The sequence below is a fragment of the Aythya ferina genome (genome assembly GCF_964211825.1).
Source record: "Aythya ferina genome assembly, chromosome: 3".
Lineage (NCBI taxonomy): Eukaryota > Metazoa > Chordata > Aves > Anseriformes > Anatidae > Aythya > Aythya ferina.
This window is the reverse complement of record NC_140298.1, coordinates 69,098,334-69,122,102: the sequence shown is the minus strand read 5'-3', so window position 1 is coordinate 69,122,102 and position 23,769 is coordinate 69,098,334. Positions and strand designations below refer to the sequence as shown.

The 23,769-nt window shown below is 37.5% G+C and overlaps 1 long non-coding RNA gene across 2 annotated transcripts; it reads right to left on the bottom strand.

Annotated features, from left to right (window-relative positions):
* Window positions 1–1,694: 1,694 nt before the first annotated feature.
* On the bottom strand, window positions 1,695–18,317 carry LOC311433775. 2 transcript variants are annotated; one of them, XR_014690951.1, is made up of 5 exons: window positions 17,927–18,095; window positions 8,782–8,825; window positions 5,321–5,388; window positions 3,949–4,019; window positions 1,695–2,160 (listed from the first exon to the last, which is right to left on the bottom strand). It is a non-coding gene; the product is annotated as an uncharacterized lncRNA (long non-coding RNA). The 2 variants fall into 2 exon arrangements; XR_014690950.1 differs by lacking the exons at window positions 1,695–2,160; window positions 3,949–4,019; window positions 5,321–5,388; window positions 8,782–8,825 and adding an exon at window positions 14,217–14,411 and having other exon boundaries at window positions 17,927–18,317.
* Window positions 18,318–23,769: the final 5,452 nt, after the last annotated feature.

Below are 23,769 nucleotides of genomic sequence, written 5' to 3'. Positions count from 1 at the left end.
ATGGGGTCCATCCCTCAGGAGAAAACTGCTCCAACCTGGGTCCCCCATGGGCAGCAGCTCCTGCCAGGTCACCTGCTCCTGCATGGGCTCCTTTCCACAGGCTACAGGTCAGGCCTGGAATCTGCTCCGGCAAGGGTCTTCCACAGGCGGCAGCCTCCGTCAGTGCAGGGCCACCTGCTCCACCATGGTCTCCTCCATGGGCTGCAGTGTGGAACCCTGCTCCACCGTGGTACTCCATGGGCTGCAGGGGACAGCCTGCTTCACCATGGTCCTCACCACAGGCCACAGGGAACTTCTGCTCTGGCGTATGGAGCACCTCTCACCCTCCTTCTTCACTGACCTTGGAACCTGCAAAGCTGTTCCTCACTCCTCTCACTCTCCCAGCTGCTGTGTGGCACAGTGATTTTTTTTTCTCTGTCTTAAATATGCTCTCACAGAGGTGCAAAACAACATCGCTTATTGGCTCGGCTCTGGTCAGCAGTGGGGCCCTTACCAAACATGGGACAGCTTCTAGATCCTTCTCACAGAAACCACCCCAATGGACCCCTGCTACCAAAACCTTGCCACGTAAATCCACAACAGGCCCTCTGCACAAGAAGGACATGTACTGGTTAGAGTGGGTCCAGAGGAGGGCCATGAGGATGATCAGAGGGCTGGAGCACCTCTCCTATGAAGAAAGGCTGAGAAAATTGATGTTATTTAGGATACAGAAAAGAAGGCTCTGGCTTAGGCCTTCTCGTACTTGAAGGGAGCCTACAGGAAAGATGGAGAGGGAATGCACTACACTTTATCAGGAAGTTCAGGGATGGGAGAAGGGATAACACTTTTAAACTAAAAGAGGGTAGATTTAGATTAGCTATAAGGAAGAAATTCTTTGCTCTGAGGGTGGTGAGGGTGCACTGGCAGAGGTTGCCCAGGGAATCTATGGATGCCCCATCCCTGAAAGTGTTCAGGGCCAGGTTGGATGGGGCTTTGCCTAAGCTGGTCTGGTGGAAAGTGGTGGAAAGTATCCCTGCCCATGGCAGGGGGGTTGGAATTAGTAATCTTTAAGATTCCTTTCAACCCGCAGCATTCTATGATTATACGATTCTGTGATTCCTGTCACATTTGTGTCCATTTTCTAAATAGTTTTTTTTTTTTTTTTTTTTTTTAACAAAATCTTGGTTAATTAAGAATGCTGAAGAAGTGCTTAGTTCACCTAGGTTTCTAGGTGATTGTCAGGGAGCAGTAAAGGGAGGCTGCTCCACAGGGGAAAAGGGATCAAGGGTCAAGAGTGATGTCAGGGCCAGCAGTACTGGAATAAAGTGAGTGATGGCAGCCAGGGTTAGCCAAAAGTCTGATGATTGCCAGACAAGTCTGTAGTGATGAGACAGGTCTGAGGTCAAGACATGAAGTCAAATCTGTAAGCCAGGATCAGTGTCTGGATCAGAAGGGTATGTGGCCTGGCAAGGGTATGGATGCACTGTAGCTTAGGAAAGGACCAAAAGCAAAAGCCCAGGATTATATGCAGCTTCAGAGCAAAGAGGGTGATGGCCTTATCTCCCAGTTTTCCACACAGCTTTCTGATTTAATGCCACTCAGTTGCACCAAAACCTGTTCCTGAACTCAGGTAGCCAGAATCCTGGGGCATGGAGGGAAGAATTGCCAACAGAATGTGAGAATGCCTTATATGAAAGGAATAAAACAAGAAAACATAGTTGAAAACATAGTTGAAAACATAGTTATGTCATTGTAAAAGTTAATAGTGCACTAAATCTTGAATGCGTCATGTGATTTTGGTTATCTTATTAGAAAACAAAAAGAAAAAAATCCAAGAAGCATGAAATAGAACAAAAAGAAATAAAGATAATGGTGGCAGAGGTACTACAAATGGTTTCTGTACAAACAAGATCAAGCAGATGATTATATAACATGGAAAAGAAAGAGATGATTATTTGGTAGATTCAATAAACCAATACACATGTATCTATCTGATACAGTTATCCTCAGATGTGGAAGCAGTGGCAGAGAAGAGTTGGTGACTATATCTCATGTCAGAAAATACCAGAGGAACTTAATAAAATTAACAGGCAGCAGGCTTAAAACACGCAGGAGAAAGAAGTCCTTCTTTCCACAGCAGACTAAAACCTGGAAATCTGTTTCCTCAGGATGTTGTAGAAGCTGCAAGTGTGTGTGAGAAAATGGCAAGCAGTTAGATGAATTCACAAAAGAACCTTGAAAGTGATGATTTAACATGGATGTACAGATGTAACCTTTGTCTCAGTATTTTTTTCAGCCATGGACTGACACTAGCTGGGAGGCCAACGCCATGGGGAGTAGAATGGCACACTCATTTGTCTTTCACTCATTAGTCTTTCTCTAGCCTCTGTCAGATATTAGTTCTCTAGAGATTAAGGGAAGTCATACTTCAGTGTGGCTACCTGCAAGCTTAAAATGCAAAATACATATTCATCAAGCTTAAAATTTTGGACATAAAAGGTCAGAATTTAACAACTAGAAATGATTAATTTGGATGTGTTGATTAAGTGCTTTTGTTGTTGTTGTTGTTTTGTTTTTGTGAGCTTAAAGGTCTATATTTAAACATAAATTTTACATTCAAGAAACATCTAAAATCAGCCAAAAAGGCCTGTTTCCTGACAGTAAATTTGCTCTGACTCAGCCAGTCTAGATGTAGTGACTCTGCCCACCAAAAAGTTATATAGAAACACAGAGCAGATATTATATTAAAATGTTAATACTTATTTCAATGCCTAAATTATATCCCAGGTATAATTTATCAGCACTTTCCCCCAAAAACAAACAAACAAACGAACAAAAAACACAGGAAAAAGAACTTGCATAGAAAGGAAAAAATTAAATGAATAAGACCTGCCTATGAGGGTGGATATCGTAACCTGTCTTTTCTAACTCAAATGATAGTAAACTTTTACTTGATTCTCTGATTGGACATACTGTTAAACACAATATATTGTTATATTAGAAATGTGAGTCTTGCCCAAGCAAGACTGACTTTTTTTTCCCCTGTTAAATTCTGAACCACTCTGTTCCATCAATGTGCTATTGATAATATGATGTTCACCTGCCCTTTCATAAAAACAAAAGCATACCCAAAAGTATAACAAAAACAGGTAGATGGCTGAGTCTGGTCTACTGTTGAACAATTTTAGTAAAGAGGTGTAGTTCTGGAAGAGAACAGACATTAATATGTTTCTTATGCAAATTATGACTTCTAACGAGTACTCCCCAAATCATTACAATCCAATATTGGATTCCCTGTAACAAAATGGAGTTGCTAAGCAACATGAATGGTCAGTCTTTTTATTGTGAGAGCTGACTTTAAATAACTTTATATATATATATTCTCTGAAATTCAAACTATTGCTATTTAGATACGATTTCAGATGTGTTAAACTAAGGTTTCATATCAACCAAAGAAAGTGAGAGACATCACTTAACTTTTGCTCTTGAATTCCAACCTTTTTCATTTTGGGACACATTTTCCATCACAGTTTTGTATGCAGAACCATCAGAGAACATTAATTAGCATGTTGTTAAGATGTAAGAGATTTTAATAGCACAACTGGAAGATTGCCCGTATGTCTCTGAAAAATTATAAACAGAGATTCTCTAGCTAAAACAGAAAAATAGATGGATAAATATGAAACTAACGTTATTTCTTCTGGTGGGGCCAGAATGTCAAAATGAATATCTAATGAATTCTCTTCATTTTTCCTTTTTTTTTTTTTTTTTTCTTCCTTGAGGATGAACCATATAGAGCAGAAATAAATCAAATATCAGTTTTATAGTGGAACTTAAAGGAGGTTTAAAGTCATTTAAATGTAGAGTACATAAACAGAGTGAAGAGCTGAAGCTTTACATAAATAATTGTAAACAAAGTTTTTTTAAACTCATGTTTTGCAGTTTGGGGTATAGCACAGTCTGACTTACCTTATAAATCAGTCTTGAGTCATAGAATTCATATCATGATGCTGCTCTTTGGAGAGTGGACCCATGGCCACCTATACAAGGAGAGATTCAATGGGTTTGCCAATGATTTCATATCCATTTCAGATTGCCACAAGTAAATTATTATTTTTCCCAACTTACTTATGTTAAAATTGTTTGTAAGGACTGGGCCAAGAAAGTTGTTCCTACAGAGTGAAACCAAAAGTTTCTCCAAATTTAAAATGATCAGATGAGTGGCTTTGGCAAAGGTCTGTCTCTGCAAAGCTAATTTTGTATGCATAGTATTGATAATATTTCAATAAATAAGGATAGAAAAATGACTGTGGCCTAAAGCAATGTGCATTATATTCAGCAATGACTCAAGCTTACAGAATGCATGATCAGGACTTATTTAACTGATGGATAGAAGAATATTAGCAAGGACACCGGGGTTAGCATGACTGTAGTGCTACAGGGGGTCTTTTAACTTCCATCTGTCAAGTGAAGCAAGCAGATGGGGCTTCCCTTTAACACCTCACTGAAGGGATAACAACTCTAACAGTGCAGACCTTGCCAAAGACGATGCTTACTCAATTGTGCATTTGGTCTCCCAGAAATAATTTTGTACCTTCAGTAACAAGTTAGAGAACTTGATCATCCATATAATATTTACAAAATTAGTGTCCTTAGAGAAGAGATTCTCCATGTTCATTTAAATAAGTGGTTTCAGAAAACACAGTAAAATTAAGTCAGTAATTACGTGCCCCATGTCCATGCTATGAACCAGAAAGGGTCACTGAGATGATTTCTAATTGCATCTCTTTTAAATGGATTTGAAAAGGCTGAATACTAGCAATGTTAATGTTTCAATCCATCAAAGACATGACCTGTGTCTATATCTCTAACAAAGCTGCAGTAATGGGGCGGTAAGTGTGTGTGGTCACAATCTTACAACTTCTTTTTTTCTAGGTTTTTTGATATGTCAAAATCTGAGATGAAATTCCAGAGAACATTTGTATGCAATAGTGTGTTGCATTATTAAATATTTTTATAGTAGTTTGGAGTTTATGGTAGACTATTAGACTTGCCCAGAATTGAACATTGTTATCCTCAGGAATACAGTTTAAACTTGCCTCAAAAGCTTCCACAATTATATGTGCAGCATATTATGCCTCCCAGCAAATAACAAAGGCTGTAGATAATACTGCAAATACTGGAAAACTACGCTAAAAAACAATACTGAAAAACAGTGATACATGCTTAGGTGATTAGAGTGGGTTATGTGCCATTTAACTTTAATCTTTAGTTGTTAGATGTCCAATTGCTATGTCTTGGGTTCCTCCCTATTCAACAGAAGAGGTCAAGAAACACTTGCCTTCTTTAGGTATATGCTTGAGCATTGGTGAACTACCTGTGGAACATCAACTTCTCGGTGTGGCATTTCTGAAAAACAACAACAACAACAACAACAACAAAACAAACAAACAAAAAACAATGACACATTGTTTTATAGTGCAGCCAATGGAATGACATCATGTTAATTTAGAGCCAGGTGTAATTACCCAACTTTTAGACTCACCTGGCCCAACTACATATGACTTAATTCAGTGATTATCAGGATAAATAAGCCAATGAAAAGCTTCCAGCATAGGCTAGATTACTTTTGATAGTTGGTTATTGATAGGTAGTATCATACTATACTACCACAGTACCATAACTTAGAAGCTGGATTTGTAAAAGGAAAATCAGGAAGTGAACTGAAGTGAAAACAGCTAAAGACATGGGAAAGCATTAGATATGATTGCTTCAATTTTACTGTTATAAAGTGTAGCATTCTGGTTACAACCAGAGACAGAATACTGGCCTAGATGGACCTTTTGTTCAGTTTGTGTTTACCTAAATGCTAGTTGTTGAAAATGAGCCTGTGTACGGCAGTACATCATTGTGATACTAAGGCATTTTTTCCTTCTATTTCCTTTCTATTTTCAGTTGAAACAAACATGCATGAATGTGTCACTGCTACTTTTAAATTTTTCATACGATCTCTTTGAAATTTCCATTTTGAACATTGAAAGTTCAAAGCTGTTGTTTTCAGGGATATGTCAAAACAGCAGTGAGGGATGGGATCTGGCTCTCCTGACTGCTAAATAATGATGATTAGTAGTGATTAATGTAGAGAAGCATTGCCCTCTTCATTCAAAATAGCAGTAATTCCATTCCTAGTAAGGGGTTGAGAATGGCATGCACAATAGGATCCTTGGGATTAGCAGAGTGATTTCCCCTGATACAAGTACTTTCCCACTAATTCTGAGAAATGGAGTATATTGAAGAATAAAGTATAAAAGGTCTTTTGTTGAATTAAGGAAAGAAAACATGCAATAAACTGTGAGAAAATGCGTAGTCTGTTTATGACAGCAATTGATTGACGGTAAGAGAAATTGAAATTAACAATTAACAGAAAGTGTCATTTACTTTTTTAAAAAAGTTTGTAATGTTTGTTGTTTGGCTTGTGCAGCTGATAGCTCATTAAGATTTCATTAGAAAAAGCTAGTAGATGAATTCTGATTACTATCCAAATTGTATGTTGTATTCTTACCATATTTGTTGTAAAATGTGTTCTCTCTCTTTTTTATATATGTGATGTTTCATAGAAGTGTTAACACATAAACATTTCTGGGTTAAGGACAACTTTTTTCTTATTTTCTTGGTCCTCTGCAATGCCTAACTCACATTATCGTTAGTGGAAATATAAAACAAGTTATGACAGAAACAGCAGGCAGAAAGTAAAGATAAATGTGGAGGCTCTTAGTTCAGTCTTCACGTGCTATGATTACTGAAGAAGAAACAGTATTTAAACTTCTAACAGGAACAGCAAACCATAAACATCCAGGCTGATGTAAGTTGCCATGGTGATCTGCCACCCTCTGCAGATAGGCCTCTGAGTGTGGCGCAGGGCAGAGTACAGGCAGGAGTAATTCACAGTGTTGTATGCAGTGTTGTATCCAGTGTTGGACCTTACTAAACCTTAGGGAAATGTCTTCACTAGGGTTTGATAGAATGTCTCTCTTTCATCAGTGAAATCTTTGTAGGAAGCACTTCAGCTTCTGTTATAGAGGATACGTGGCTCTTTCATCTTGTATCAGTAGGCTGTGGGAAGCAGTGAAGTTAGTTTCCTTGTATGACTCTTACAGTGATGGAAGGCACCGATTTAGAACTTGATGGTTTCTGTCTTGGGGAAGAGATGGTATTTCTGATTGTGCATGTAAATAAGTTTTTGTAGAATGCCCAGTTTTGTTTGTGGTAGTCTCTGCACAACCAATGATGGGCATTAAACAGAGCTTCCAATGGAAAATGGCATTTCTTTCTAACTCTTTCAGAATATGTGGGACATGATAAATTTAAGAAAACTGTGTAAGTGCTGCTTCCAGATCTTAGAGATAAAGCGTTCCTGTGCCAAAACATTATTCAAATGTAATGAAAATTGCCTCCAAAGATGTTGTAGGTGGCGGAGAGACTGATAGCCCTGTTCACAACACTTCAATCTCCCTACCAAATACAGTTTAAAAATAACGTGACACTGGTTTGACATAAATTGCTGCAGACTATACATTTGTCGTTCCTATTACTGAATAGAAACCAGGCATTATGAGCTGACATGCATTTCATTCAAGTATGTCTGAGACACTTAGACTGGAAAATAAATGAAACAGTCAATACTAGTGATGTGATTAATATAGAGTCTGGCTCAGGCTGACTTTACAAGTGTGCAAGAAATTGCCTGTTGGGCATCAGAGTATTTTTATTGTGCAGCAATCAGGGAATCAGGGCTATGAAAAGCAACTTCAACCTCAGCGAACCTTATTGTGAAGCAGCATCTTTGAGAAGCATTTGTGTTTACAGTAGAATTGAGTATGCTCTTTTATTTTCCTGATTTTATGTCTATAAATAGCAGATGTAACACTTCTGTTGCAAATACCTGCCAAAACCAGACATGAATGACCCCTGTTAATATTTATACAAATGTCATGGGTTCTTTATATCAGATAATTTGTAGAGTACTCATTTTCCTTAACTGTGTGAGCAAATGCATTTACAAAGTGTGGGGGAATTACAGAAAATCACTAAACACTACGGCCAGGTTGGATGGGGCTTTGAGCAACCTGGTTTAGTGGGAGGTTTAGTGGGAGGTGCATGGTGTGGAGGTTGGAATTAGATGATCTTTGAGGTCCCTTCCAACTCAAACCATTCTGTGATTCTATGATTAAGTATATTATACATAATACTGTAGAAGACATATTAGGAAATGATTCTTATGAGTGTCAGTACTAGTAGCTTTTCTTTTCATAACCTTTGCAGAATAGTTAGAATAATTATAAGTGCTCAGGGTATTATAGTTTCTCTTCTTACTAAAGGACAAATCAGTGACATGAAGCTTAAATATAGCTTGTTTTACATGCATCTATATATTCATTCTGGAAGATAGGTCTAAGTAGTCAGTACTTTCATATGTATCAGTTTGGTATTTTTGTTGGGAAAACCTGCCTTGGGAACTTACTCTGATCATAGCACTCTGATCAAAATGAGCAAATTTTCCCATAAGCAAAACTAGCAGTGTAGAAGATGGCTTTTCCCAACAGAATCTTTGATCAAAATCCTAGCATAAGAAAAATCAGCAGGGTAAATGTAGCAGTGACCCAGGATGATATCCATGATAAGAGCTCTAAATACTTTATAACTCACCAGAGAAGTTGGCTTTAAGCTCTAAATTTACATGTTTCATCTGCAAGAATAAAACCTCAGTCAGAAAATAGGAATAGTGGCATTCATGTTGCTTACCTTTTGATTAGGTGTCTTCACCTGATTTTCTCACCAGGGTTTTCCTTTGTAGCCAGTGGAGAAAGATAATAGACACTATGGCTTAGACATACAGGATGTAAAATCAGTTCATTTTTTAAAAAGTCTGCAGTTATAATGGATGGTTTGAATGAAATAAATTTCAATCTAATTACTTCCTGCATTCTCTTGCTATTATATTTCAAAAATTCATGATTCTGTTTGTTCTTGGAAAATATGCTGTCCCACGGGGAACAGAACTTTTTACCTAGTGAACAGAGATACACACGTCATTATTATTGTCTACAAAACATACATTTGCACAGATTAAAGTGGCTAAAACAATAAATCAGAACATTATGTTTTTCTGGAAGCTAGAATTTCTAGTAGAATTTTTTCTACTGATTTTAGGACCAGGCTGAAACTGAATGTTGTTATCAGGATAAGTTTGTAGCATGAATAAAGTTTATTGCCTGCTTGCTGTGGTGAATGAACTGCTGGAAACCTTTGCAAAGAGACCTAATATGATGACAATATACAGCAGTCTCACCAACAGCATCTCAGATAGTGCAGCCTGTTTCCCTTGCTGCTTTGGCTTTCCCAGTGACACATGACTATCAGGTGAGTTTTCTAGGGTACAGAACTTCTCATGCCAACTACCTAACTGAACTGAACTAAAGTTCAGGCCACTGAACTCCAGAAGCACCTCTTTCTCTCCTTTGTGCAGGAGGGGAACTGGACATTACTATTTCATATCTAAATGTCTGTACTGTCAATATCAATGATTAGGTGAGAGGAATCTAAAGCAGGTATTCAAGGAGGAGGTGAGGTGAGCAGTCCTATTTCCATCATTGTCCTGCAGACAAAACAAATCATAGCTAAAGTCTGAGGTATCTCTGTGAAGCTGTTCAGAGGAGTAGACCTCTTTGGTCACTACCTAGTAATTCATCAACTTTTTTCATCAACTTTTGACATAAATTTTGACTAACTGTAAGCTGTAGACATGCATCTTCACACTCCTTGATTCACTGCTTACTTCTAGGTAGAAGAAAGCTCCAGACTGGGCAATTTTGTTCCCACAGGAGAATCCTCTCCAGATCTTTGGAGCTGTTAGAATGGAGCTCCTCATGTACTATTATAAAGAAATATTATATTATAAAGAAGTATTTATAAAGTATTATAAAGAAAGAGGAAGCTTTTTGGCCCTGAAATAATCATTTATTATTAAAAGGAAGCCTATCAAACAGAAAATGCTATTTGTGGGTTCTTACTATGCATATTTAAAAGCTCACTAGCAATGGTGTCCCTGCTCATGGCAAGGGGGTTGGATTTAGATGATTTTTAAATTTACTTCCAATCCAAACCATTCTATATTTCTATGAATGCTCCCATCTGTAAGTCACTGGAGCAACTCTCTTACGAGGAGAGGCTGAGAGTGTTGGGAATTTTTAGCGTAAAGAAGAGGAGGGTGATCTCATCAATGCATGTCAATACCTGAAGAGATGATCTCCACTCCCGCTCCCTCTCCTTCTCCTTCTCCTTTTTCCTTTCCTTGATGGTAGGGGGTTTATAAATGAAAAGGATGACAACGGGAGTAGCTGTTTGATGCACGCAGACTTCTGTTTCAACTTGTTCAGTGGTGCTTACAGGGTTGAGAGTAGGGAATCTCAAAGGCATAAATGAGAAATAAACATAAAATTCTATCAACTTCCAGCAGGTACCTAGCAACCTTTGATGACCTCTTTTATTAAATCGAGGTATCTATGTATGCTAATAAATCATCTATAAAAAGAATACAATCTACAGATGGAATTTTCAATAATGAGATGCTTTGTTGAAAGGTAGAATATAGAGCAGCGGTATTGCCTCTGAGTTGGAAATAATAAAAAAATCTCTGCCTGGAAAATGCTGCAGTAGAAGCTTGTTTGATAGTGGCTCATCTGTTGTATTTCAAAAACAAAAGGGAGCATAAAAATGCATAGTATGGGGACTGAGCAAAACCTCTATTTTAAAATACTTTATGAAACAGATTGATGTAAAATAACATTCACTGCATTCCTACTGCATTTTTACTAATTGTTGTTTGCATAACATGTAGAAAACTTAAGAATGTATCAGATGTTTAAGACATCAGTTTGCAGAATGTGGCATGTTTTGGTTTCGATATGTATTGGTTTTGATATGTTTTGATATCTATTTTTCAATGGTGAAGAGTCTGAAAAAAATGAAGGAAACCACGACACTCTGTAAATATATACAGCTGTTTTAATATTACTTCTGGAAAGGGGCTGTCATTTGCCTCACAAGATCCCTGAATTTCATCTAAAGAAAAATCCCATATTCTGACATTATGTGAATTGGATATAACAAACTTCTCTAGGGATTGTAAGGTGATAGGTGTAAGGTGATTGTAAGCGAGGGAGATCACTACCAAGAAAAGCAATCAGAAATTTAATAAAAAACCCTCCCACTGATTTCCTGAAAGAAACCACAACTTCTAGGAGCAAAATCAGGAAACAAACAAACAAGCAAGCAAACAAACAAAAAAAAAAACACGCATAAATGCAGTGTATGATTGATTGTAAGAAACAAAAGTATATTTACAGTATGGAAACCTGTAAAACACCAGAAACAAAAGACTTTATATATAAAAACAAAACAAAATAAAACAAAAACAAAAACAACATGTAATCATCTTTGCAATTAATATCACATTTAATTCGTTTTCCTCCAGTGAAGCCCTGCATCATTCCATGGGGGAAAATGGAAGCTCATTAGCATTAGTGGCCCATTTGTATTCTTCATGCTTTTTAGCTCAGAGCTGCCCAATCTGAGAGATTTTATTTGTTATGAATATTTATATTATTCTGCACCATGATAGTCAGATTTTATCACAATACTTCTTTCAAACATAAGGGTAGGTTATAAGATTTCTTCCCACACATTTTTAGTAATCACTTTTCAAATAACTCCTGTTATAAAGCACTTTCTTTATGCATCAGATGAGTTGTAAAATAATATTCACTACCTACCTGCTTTTGTACTAAATATTCTTTATGTAACATCTAGATCATTTAAAAATGTAGAGACATCCACTTACAGTTCCATAAAATAGTCAAATTCACCACTTCCCTGCATTCTGTCTCATTTTATCCTGTGGCTGCAGACCTCCATATTAGCAGCTTTTCTCTCTTTCTTTCAGCCATATTTTATTTTATTTTATTTCCTTCTCCATCTAATTTTGCATTATGGAAAAAGAAATCTGGGAGCTTTTGCTGACATATAGTATATAAAGAAGCTATATGGCAGGTGCAGTTGACCTAGTAGTGGTAATCGTGCACAGAAATAGAAGAACTGCAGGGTGAAGTTTTTGATCCATAGCATGGAGCTGTGCAATGATCAATTGCCTGTCCAAATCTGCTCTGTACTTATTATTTTTATGGAAATGTATCATCCTAGCTTCTGTTAGGTATTCTCGGCTCCACTCTGTCTCCACCTCTTGGTCTTCATACTACTTCTGTTAGATTTAATAAAATACACTGAAAAATAAACACGGGACCTTTTCAAAGACTGGATTTTTGTCTGACTGCAGTCGGAAAATCAAAGCTCCAACTCCATTTTCTGGGATCCAGTATTAGAAAATGCAGATTGCGGACAGCCTAATGGAACTGCCCTACTTTCTAGAGTCATTTGTTTTGATGAGAGCCTGAGTGTAAATTCTGTGCAGAACACAGACAGCTATTATGCAGTTAATTACGCACAAAGTAAACATGTACAATTGCAAACAGCAGAATGCCACCTAATAATGGATAACCTGAGATTGATGGTGTGCATGCCCAATCTGTAAAGGCTCCTACTCATGAATCTAAAATGAATGGAACATTACCTAAATGATCCAGAATGAAGGATTTAACATATTGCTCTACCCTTATTGCTACTTATTTCCTGTCAGCAGATTTTTCATTTGCCTTTAATTTATTGTACATAAGCACTATGCAAATGATTTGGTCATATTTAAAAACATATGGCCTGTGCTTCTGATTACTGGTTAGGCATTTTGTTACCAATTACTTGTTAAAGTAATCACTTCTTTAATTATACTGGTCAGAAGATAATGACTTTTCCTTCATTTACTTGAAGTCTAACTGCAGTAAAATAAATATAAATGTGAATGCCCCTAGAAAAATAGAGCACATTTTTTGCACATATTCACTGGATTCCAATTTATTCATAGACATTTTTGTAAATCTGATTACAGTCCATGTATTTTTTATCTCAGGTTTTCTGTGCTAGAGACTGTTAGGTTTGATGTAGCTAGAAGAGTAGCCACTGCATCACAGCCCGTTGATGGGAGTGTTGGCTCACACACCATAATTAACCCTCATCATCTCTATTGTTTCTTCCCTGCAAGGAGAGAAGAGCTTCAAAAATTCGTAACTAATTGCAAAGCAGCAAGGAATTCCTCTGAACTGCTAGAGCAGTTTGTCAGTAAAAGGCAGCTGTTATTGTCTCTTTCTGCTGTTGTATTTTTATCTCATAACTGTTTTTCAAGAGGAATAAAAGCAAACAAGGCCCCAAACCTTAAGCCATTTTTTGTAGCTGTGCTATAACAGTGATCTGTGACACTGGACATAGAATAATTTGCATGTTTAAGAAGGTCACCATGTCAGTGGAAATTTGCTGCCATGGCTATCTAAGCCATTGTTTCCTTCTCAGATTTGGATTAGCATTAATAACATGTAATGTCTTTGTGTAATCAGTTTTTTGTGTCCTTATACTTGCTTCCTGTCTTTATACTTTTATTTGTTCACTGCTAGGTCCTGTTAAAAGATTCCGCTGACTCAATTGCATTGTACAGTACTTTTTGCCTGGGGCATTAATAAAATAACAAGACAAGAGAAATAGGAAAAAACCAAAAACCAAAAACCAAACCAAACAAAAAACCCCAACAAACTAATCAATCAGGAAAATGTGTATCATTGGCTGTGCCTACACCGCTAAATAAAACAGATTCAGGGAGTAGGCTGAATGACTGTTCTATCTTCATACATGTTATTGAGATGCAATCATGCTCCCGGTCATGGTTTTGGCACCCACCAGAATTTTCTGAGGCAATGGCTGGGAAGGATTTGGGAGATAGCATGCATTAGTGAACACAGAGCAGCAATTCTAGCCCTCCAAGAGCATGGAGGACTTGGCATCCTCAAATGCTCCCATGTACCCACACTCAGGCTTCATCCCAGTTATATACAGTGATACTCTGATAGGCTGCAACACAGGTTTCTTAGTAGTCTAGGCATTTAGGACTGAAAAGAAAATGTAGAGAGATGATAAGCATGAAATAAGGTGACTGAGGCCAAGGGGAAGATGGGTACCAAGTGCTGTGTAGTGTGGATGTAGCTAAGCCAAACCCTAAGCCAAACCACTTGCCCAGAGACTGGTTCCTGACTCTGCTTTATTTAACAGCAAAAAGTGGGATTCCATGGAGAGAGATGTAATTGCATCATACAATGAGATAGCCTGGCCTACAGGTGAACGGATGGGTAGAGTATTCATCAAATATGACTAGATTTGTCCTCCATCTTTCTGTTGTAAGTAATTCATTGTTTAGACAAGGAAAAAGGGTGTTCCACCTGAAAAAAACAGGAGGACTAATTAAAAAAGTATGTTCTATGCAGCACATTCCTCTTATATATCTCCAAAACTCTACTACAAAAGGTTTATTGCTAATTTATCCCATATTACTACTATTGCTAATATTTATAACTATATATATTATGTATATACACAGTATATTACATATTATTAGAAGTGACATGTCTGCTGTACTCTGTAATTCTGTTTATCACATTGGGTAATTGATTTGGAATAGTGAAGGTGGAGCTGCAGTCATACTGTGATACATTGCTGTTGGCACACAAGCTGTCTGGTTTGAAGCTAGCTTGTATAAGTTTTGCCTTTGACTGTAATTCAGGCGTGTTTGGATACATAGCACCACTGATGTTCGAACTACTCAGACACTGTTGGTTTTGCAAACGATATGTTATGACATCCCCTACCCCTGTAGGTAGAGGGGAAGATGCTGTGCAGCCACAATTTCTAAGCTGTATAGTCTAAGCCATATACTTCTAAGCTGTATAAGGGGAAATATTTTTCTTCTACAGGATGTTACATCTGATGATAAAAACTAAGTTATAAAATTAGTAGCAAGGACATATGTGTGAACTTACAGAGAATGGAAATGAACAAGCCACAGAAAAAAACACAAACCCAGAAGTAAGGAATTAGGTGCGTCTCTCTCTTGGGCCATTAAAGGCTACAGGTCTTGAATGTATACTTTAGTACTTTAGTGTGGTCCTGCTTCCTTTTCTTGCAACATTTTTGCTGAATCCATCCTGCCACCTTCATCAATGGGTCATTATCTTACAATGTTCAAGGTAGTGAGGTGAGTGCCACTTTCAGCTTTGGGACACAGGAGTCTTGCTTCCACTTGTTTCTCTGTACTTAAAGCTAACAATTCAATCATCTTTCACCAGCATTTTTTTTTTTTATTTATTTTTTTTATTTTTTTACTTGGCTAGCTATTTAAAGATTTTTTCCCCCTTTCATTAACAATTTTATCTTTGATTACTATCTGTTTCCTCTGGATCAGTTTGCTTTTATTTCAGATCTTTTGTAGGCATTGTTGTAGCCTGCTGCGTGGATCACGTAAGCCTGGTAAGACACCTTTACAGTGGCAGCCTTGATTGTGTTTGTTGAGATATGAGGAAAACAAGAAAGCTAACAAAAACAACTCAGAGGCTTGCCTGTGAAAGAATTGGTCTTGGCTAAATCTACATTACAGGAAAAGCAGAGAATTTTGCACTTAAATGAAAGCATCTTATTGAAGTCTCTTGCTCAGAGGAAACCGTCTCATACTGTTAGCTTGATCTTAGTAGTTTTCATCTGTCTAAAGTACTGCTAGAGCAGTATTTTATACCCACTTTGCATAGAGGTAAATGACAGCACACAGCCCAAGGCAATGGGGAGTCAGGCCCTTACTCTTTACTGAAGAGCTGTATAAGCAGAACAGTCACCAGAGCTGGGCTTATACTCACAGTGCAGCAGCCAGGCTGACAGGAGGAGGCACAGCTGCAGCATGCCTATGGGGCTGGAGGGACCTCTGACTTTAATGGAGGGTCTGCACCTGCAGCAGCTACTGCCACACACCCAATTGGGTGCAAAGATGACTGCTTCCAGCCAGAACCTACATACTAATTCTAATCAGGAACAGAGGAAGAGGAGATCAGAGACATTAGTAAGTGTAAAGTTAGTGCCTTGGCCACTTACTAGTAACACTCTTTCTTGTTCTGCCTTTGAATATTTTACAGAAAGATTGGCAAATTGTATCTTGCCTGTAGGGAAATAAGCAACCAATGCAGGATAAGAAAGATTTTCTTTTAGCTGTTAGTTTGAAGCCTGCTTGGACTAGAGATGACAAAGCTGTACCAGATGATGGTCTCTCTGATGTTAATCAATGGTCCTGGAGTATTTATTTGTTGGCAGGAATGTGTATCATAAAAATTCGACTTTAGCAATGAAATTCCCTCTGCTATAGAAATCAAGGCTGAAGGCTTGGGTAAGTTGCAACTCTTGGTGAGTCGCAGGAGTGAATGATTATATTTCTGATGGTTTTGCTGTTCTTGCTTCTCCTCTCTTCATTCCTTGAGAGTTAAGATGTGGTCTGGAATAAGTCTTGGACCGGGGCCTGACTAGTACTGCTTCCATGCTATAACAAGAGGAGTCAAGCCATGGTGGAAGAGAGGAGAAATACGTCTTTTGAATGAGAGGGTGAAGCCTTGTACTGAGATCATAGAGCTGGAGTAGACTTGGAGTTAGGCCAAAATACGACCCAGTAATAAATGTGGGAGAGGACAGATAATTGGTTAAGCATGAGGTTTCTTGTCAAATTGTGCTGTAGGGCAAAGATTTTTCTTTTTCCCTTTATTTGATATTCATCCTGTGAATACTGGGAGGTCAGCTTTGGACCTGAATGAACGATATCTTTTATTTATTTGTAACTTGTGCTAGTTTTACCATCTGGCATGAATTGTACTGCACTGAACATGTTCTGTCTTATCAAATTCTATTATCGCTTTGTGCTTATCGTGTAGTCTATCACTTTGCAATTGCTAGTGTAAAAATAAGTAAAGCAAAGAAATAAAACTATTAGTAGTTTGAAAACCCTTTAAAATCTTGTTGCAGCTATTCCTCCAAACACCTGAGGCCTGAATCCTTGTCTCAAATACAGATAACTTTAATGTTTTTTTTTTTTTTTTTTTTTTTTTGTCTGTATAGCTTTATTGTTGTATTGCATTATTTTACAACAAATTGAGTATCATAGGTTTTACAATGCAATTTATCTCTTTTATTTTGCTTCTACTTATTTATTTCTAGTTCTAAAACATTGCTTATTTCATGCCTTTTCCTTCTGTTCTTTTTCTACTGGAACTTCATAGTAGTCAAATTCTACTTTTGCTGCCCAAGTTCTTTGCTATTTTTAATGGAATATATTTAAAAATTTTAGTCTGCTTTAAGTGCTTCATTTTAAATGTAACTTTTTTTTTTTTTTTCCCATTTCCCTTTTATTTCAAAATCATATCTTTATTTCTTTTTCTTTCTCTCAGTTGCATTTTCATTTATGTTCTTATACACACCCTGTTTGTAGTGCAGAGCTTAAGTACTGCTGGCTTGCTCCCATAAGCTACCCCTAGTCATGGTTGGTTGATTTATTTACTTTTGAATTTTTTTTTTTTTCCCAGAAGCAACTCCTTCACACAGTATCAGATAGGAGTCTGAACACCATGAAAATAATAAACAAAGGAGGTTTCACTCAGTCTTAAGGTGTTAAGGAAAGCTAGTTGTAAAAGGCACTTTGTAAACTGTTGTATATCAGAAATTCAAATTTTTAAAGAATCTTAAATCTGGTAGCTTTAACTTTCAACTCTTACTTCTAGTTTCACATTGAAGCTTCTTGGTTTTTACATGTATGTTACATAATGCTTACTAATAAGTACTTACCAAACCCAATCAATAATTAAGTCTGTCTCCTTGTGGGGGGGTGGGGGTGAGGGAATAAAGCCCTTTGGCAACATGTATAAATAAGTACCTGATTTGCTCTGATGATCCAAATTCAAACAACAAACATAGACCAAGGGAACAAGCCTTGTCTTGTTGTGGAGGTTCTACTCAGCTGGGCAGCTAAGATCCATGGGCTGTAGTGTGGAGATCTGCTACATGTAGGACCCATGGGCTGCAGGGGGCCAGCCTGCTCCACCAGGGGCCTCTCCACAGGCTGCAGGGGAACTGCTGCTGCCTGCCTGGAGCACCTCCTGCCCTCCTTCTGCACTGACCTCGGGGTCTGCAGGGCTAGTTCTCACTCTTCTCTCCCAGCTGCTGTTGTGCAGCAGTTTTCTGCTTTCTGAATCTGCTCCCACAGAGGCTCAACCAGTGTTGCTCACTCGCTTGGCTCCAGCCACTGGCTCCTTTTGGAGCAGTCTGAAACTGGCCCTTATCTGACACAGGAGAGCTGCTGGGCTCTTCTCACAGAGGCCACCACTGCAGCCCCCTGCTGCTGAAACCTTGCCACGTAAACAGATACCAGGACAAGGGTAACAAACAAATGTATTCTCTTATTAAATAGGAAATGATTGAATGATTGTGTTTCAAGTGTTTCTGTTCAAAGTGTTCAGACGCTAACACCACACAATACCATTCTGTCTACCAGGTCCAGATTTCAGTTACCCTGGCTAAAGCACAGAAATCTGTGGAGTTAGAGTTACAACAGAGTGACTATGGCCCGAATATAGCCACACACAGATGTAAATGGAAAACTGTTTATAGATTAATCCTGCAGGAACTTATAAAAATGCTCTTTGTTCTGAAACAAAAATGAATGGCACAGCAAGGTAAATAAAGCTGGATAACTCAGAATCATTGTTATTTAATGTGTGAATTGTCATTAGCCCCTTCTGCCTTAAAAAACTTAGAAATAATTATTGGGTTCTGCTCCTCTGTAGTTAAAATGGAACATCCAATGCTTAGTCAAAAATTAGGAAAGCCATTAGTAGCCCTGAAGAGATGCTGAGTCTAATGATTGTCCAGCCAAAACATTAAAAAAAGATCTCTTTATTTGCTTTGACTAACAAGACGTTTATCTAGTCTACTGCTGTAAGACAGCGAGCCTGTTGCTATTTCATAATAAACCCTCTGTTTGCTTGAAGATTTTTCTAATTTGTATTTTTAATTAACTTTGAAACTACTTGATCAGGCTACCTTTCCAAAACTAGTCTCAAAGGGCTCTGAGTATTGCAAAAGCATATTTTACTGATATCTTGATACTCACAGAACTGTAGCCAGGCTCTGTTTGAGGTTTGGAACATACGAAGCATAGAGAAAATGAAAAATGATCAGATGTGTGAATACACTTGTAATCACAATAAAGCCAAAATAATACTGAAAGAAAGTTCTGTGAGGCATTAATGCTTATGCCAGACAAAATATTCTTATAGTGAGCATTTGTACACCGTAAGAGCATATCAGTTTTATTTTCATTTCAGGACAGGAAGGGTTAGTAAATAATGAGATTTGTACACAGATCCCTTGAGTACTGGGGTACTGGGTTGGACAATTACTTTATTGATTGGCCACCATGATGGCACTAAACCTGAACCTTCTTAATGTCATCATCTCTAATCATGTCTTGATTAGACACTCTAAAACACCATAGCCATGATCACGTAGCAGGAGAGAGCTCTGATTGAGCAAATCAGTTTTAAAAGGGTCCTTAGAAAAGAATTTCATTTTTTCCAGGCCAGAATTATCATCTCTGTGCCTTTGAATCTATACTAATAACATAATGGGTGAGAAAAAAATATTTCTAATGCTGACATAAACCTCCTGTTCCTCCCTTTCCTCTGGGTTGGGGTTATCAAATTATGAGCTGAGTATTACACAGCTCTTTTGTGCTGAGGAGAATGGACTAAAAGCAGATAGACATTTTTAATTCTTGTTTTCTGCTGTATGACTGTTGACATATGTAATTATTTAGCATCACATTTGAAAATGGTTTTAAAACTCTAGATAATGAGATAATTAGTGTCCTTTTGCAGAAAAGTAAATCCCTTGCCAACTTCCCATAACTGAAACTAATAATATTATGGCAACTCTGATCTTAACAGATTTTGTTTGTGGTTAGAGCTGCAAATCAATGATATCCTAGTCTGTGATGCAATTCTGGAGAGAAACAGAACAAACACCCTCTAACATTTACTTCAACAAATTAAATTCTGTGTTATGCTGTTGATGACGCTCAGGAAAGCTGATAATTTTGTTTTGTTTGGGTTAAATTATACTACTATTTGGCTGTAACGCTTGAGAGAGTGCACTCAGGGAACTGACATGAAACCATTGGGATCTCTCACAGGCTGAGGTAGGTATCACAGATGTAGCAACACCAGCTTCATCTTGTCACTACGCTGCTGAAACCTGTGGCTTTCTTTGAAAGGCTACAGTGATGCCAACATGTAAATTATCAAGACAGGTGCCCTGGACTCTCCCTGTTTAATAGAGTAAAGCGATAGGCCCTGGGCCCACTCTTCAGATTCCCCTGTGATCAAAAGTCCTAGAAAAGCAGGCATCTTTAAAAAGAATTTATGTATCTGTAGCCCAGTTCCTCATTTTTCCCTGAAAGTCCCATGATTCCTGGAGTTTTTTGCATGATACTTGGCATTATTTTCCTGCATCCTTACAGAATTGTCCATATCTCTGTGGAATCCATGACTTATTTTTCAGAGGTTATATATATATATATATATATATGTGTGTGTGTGTGTGTGTTTCTTTTTGTTTGTCTGCGTGTATTGGTTTATGTTGTTTCATTTTGTTTTCCTTCTGTGCTTTGCTGTTGTGAAAGGTAGTTAGTAAAGAAAACATTCAAGCAGCAACAATTCAGAGTGAAAAAAATAAATAATAAGAAGAAAACAAACCAATTTTGCCTAAAACAGGTACAGCTGGTGAAGCCCAGAGCTAACAAAGATGATAATCAGCCCCAGAGCAATATATGGAAGGGCTTGAAATCACTGGAAAGAAGGAAGAAGGTGCTACAGAGAAGACTTCATCACTAAAACCCCCAACCCTAGATACTGTACACAATTTGCTTTTTTTCCTTCTAGCTCCATGGAACTGTTCCACTCCCTCCTATAGATTTGCATGGCATCAAGAAAATAAATAGAAATATATCCATGCATTTCCAAGCTTTTGATGATGAGGAAGTATGTAAACTTGAACTAAACATCTGGAAAGAAACAAAATTCAGGGACTGTGTAGTCAGGATGGCTCTATTACATCATCATAGTTTAGTATTCACTGTGCTCTGTAGAGTAGAATGAGATGTGTGAGTGTGATTGTAACTCTGTCAGAGAGTCACCAGCAGCACTGCAGGAAGCACTGAATCTTCACGCCTTCTTTGCAACACAGGAGAACAGGGAAGGATAACAATACAGGACTGTATTAACATAAATTGAAAGATTTATACTGTATTATATTAGCAATGAAATAATTATTGTGATATGAAAACTATGCCAGTTGCACATAAATAGGCTAAGCATGAAATTCATTTTTACTTCTGCTTTTTGAAAATTTAACGATGCACTTACTAATTTTAGATACCCACTGTTCTAGCCTGAGCAAGGGTTTGTGCATGACATTTCCTTTCCTCACTCCCCTTTATTGAAGAACAGATAGATAACAAAAACAGATGAGGCTATTTATTTGAAATTGAACTCTGTGGTATTGGAATCTTAATATGTGCAGTTAGGATAACTGCTTCTGTCCTCTAGAATGAAAGAAAGCAATGTACATCCCAAATTCCCTTACCTTAACTCAGCTGGTTAAGAAATAAAAGAGATTACTTATGTGTATGTTTGAGATTGTCACTTAATTATTAAGGCTATTTACTGCAGCTTACAAGATGTGGTGTGTTTTAATGCCCTCATAAATTTTATCTTTTATGACCCTTTTTAAAATTATTATTTTATTTTTCAAACCACTCTGAAAGCACAGTAATTTTTATAGTCTGTATATGTATAAAATGCCAAGTTTAAAACTATTTACTTCAAACCACAGTGAAAACAATTAACTTTGCAATTTGGAGTGAGAAAAGTGATTTTAAAGGATGTGGAAAAGCAGCTGAGGAAGGAACAGCCCCTGTTCATGTTGTCTTGTGCTAGTGGAGTGCAGCTGCAGGCGACGTGGATAAAAGAGAAATTATTGGTTCAGTTACAGCCTCATAAAGGTTTCTTTCCTTATGCTACTATTGCTGTTAGTATAATCCCAAATGTATTCAAACACACTGTAGCAGGCTAGGAAAAAAAAAAAAAAGTAAAGAGAATTATTAGGGCCAAGTACCACTTTTTGAATTTCCCCGTCTATTTTAAATAGGGGACTTCCCTAAAAGATGTGGAGCATGCATATCTTTCTCTTTTACCCTAGAAGAATTACTAATTTAACTACAAAAGCTTCTTACTATAGGAGAATCGCTGATTTAGCTACAAAAGCCTCTTACTCTTTTCTGTAGTTCCATTATTCACTGGTCATGCCCAGTGACTTTCTGTCTCACTGCCTTTCCTAAACACTTCAGTGAAGCCCATGGAATATTGATAGCAAAATTTTCACCAGAACCTGAACAGACACATAATGTACTATGTGATGTATCCAGACCTATTTTATTATTTTAACATAACCCTAGAATTTTCCTGCATTATTCTTTTGTCTATGGAAATAATATGGAGATGACAGTCATGAGGAAACTTCGATCTGTTCTAGGAGTGATGATTAGGACAGAATAAGGAAGGGGTGAAAAGTGATCATGAAGAATGCTTGTTGTTTAGGACTTGAATAATGCAAAGCAATGTACTGTTTGCTAAATATTGAATAGTCAAAGTCTCATTTGATAAGCACATAATAAGAATGAAATTATTGTGTGCGATAAATACAGGATTCTTTCTGTATTTTTAGTTTGTCATAGATCATACCAATTACCTGTGTGATATTAACCTATCAGAAAATAGGCAGTTAAATCAAAAGACATCTAAGAGGAAACAGAGGAGCATTTAAAAACAGAAATATTTGGAAAGTATCTGTAAAACAATGAAGAGCTCTTGTAGAAATGTTTTTACTACTTTTAAAGCTGGTCTTCTATAGTCTTTCCATATTGAATACCTATAATTACATGCAATATTAAATCAGGCATTCTGTACTGATTAATGGAGCCAAATTCCAGAAAATAAGACTGACATCCAGAGGAATTATTTTACATGGGGATGTAGATAACTGGTATAAACAGATCAACTGGGTACCCCTAGCTTGTGTTGGAGGCTGGCTGGTATGAGAGAACCTTGCATGTATTCCAAGGAAAGATTATTGTATTCTTAAAGGAAATGTACATTTTAACACCTGGTTGTTCTGACACATTGCAGTGTGTATTATACACTGTGGGTGAATAGATAACAATCTGTTCCAGAAAATCTGTTTTCTGGATCATTAATCAGTCAGTGTCTTCGGCTCCTGGAGAGTCCCAGCTCCGCTGCTTGTCTTGTCTTCCATATAGCTGGGAAACAGATGGAGCTCTAGTCAGGGAGTCTGAGCAGCTGAAGGTCCCACCCTTGAGATAGGTGAAGAATCTTCAACCTGTCAGTTGAAAAGAGGAAAAGTGGAGTATAAACGTAAATTATACATTATACAGTGGTAGTGTTTTTTTTTTTTTTAAGAAAAAAAGGTACATTGGCATGCTGTACAAGTCAGGTTTTAAGTGCTTGAGAGAGGAAAGCTTTGACAATTTGAGAAACTGCACTAATAAATATGCATACTGATATGTCAGGTACACCATCTCGAGTATGAGAGAACTGAGTACAAAAAAATACGCAGAAGCAATCTAGATGCTGGAACAAAGTG